Below are 637 nucleotides of genomic sequence, written 5' to 3'. Positions count from 1 at the left end.
CCAACAAATGTTAAAAAGATGAGCTCTTTACATCACAGTACAACAAATAACTAACAATAATGATAAAACAACAAAAAAAAAGCTTAAATGAAGTCAGCAAACAGCAAAACAATAATCCTGTAACAGTAACTGCATAATTTATTCATGCTGCAATGCATGCTGGGAACTCACAAAGCCTTAACATTTCAACAATATGAAATTCTTTGTTCAGACAAATGTGTTTGACTAGTTGGGACAACATTTGGGGTATTTTTGTTGGTCTGACAATGTTTTTTATGTAGTTTCAAGAAAATAGCATTTTTTAAAGTATTTGAGACTCAAAAGGTTTCGTAAACTGGAAAATGTGCAGTTGCATTGTACAGTTACAGTGTACAATTCCCAGTGGTGGAGGTAACGAATTACAACTACTCACGTTACTGTAATTAAGGTACAGTCATTACAGGTCAAAGCCATCTGATGTTCCATTTATCTAAATAAATAGGCCTAACATACTGCATATGGCTCTTAAATCACTGCTTTTAAAAATTCAGTGTTGTCATATTTTGAATACTTCAAACTGAATTGAGGTCATTTGTTTAATAATTTTATTACTGACTGTGTACTTGTCTTTTTTTTGTAAATTCAATTCCATTTGAAA

This window comes from Sinocyclocheilus rhinocerous, unplaced genomic scaffold, assembly GCF_001515625.1.
Source record: "Sinocyclocheilus rhinocerous isolate Xijiao unplaced genomic scaffold, SAMN03320098_v1.1 scaffold955, whole genome shotgun sequence".
Lineage (NCBI taxonomy): Eukaryota > Metazoa > Chordata > Actinopteri > Cypriniformes > Cyprinidae > Sinocyclocheilus > Sinocyclocheilus rhinocerous.
The sequence above is the reverse complement of the archived record's forward strand: the minus strand, read 5'-3'. Positions refer to the sequence as shown.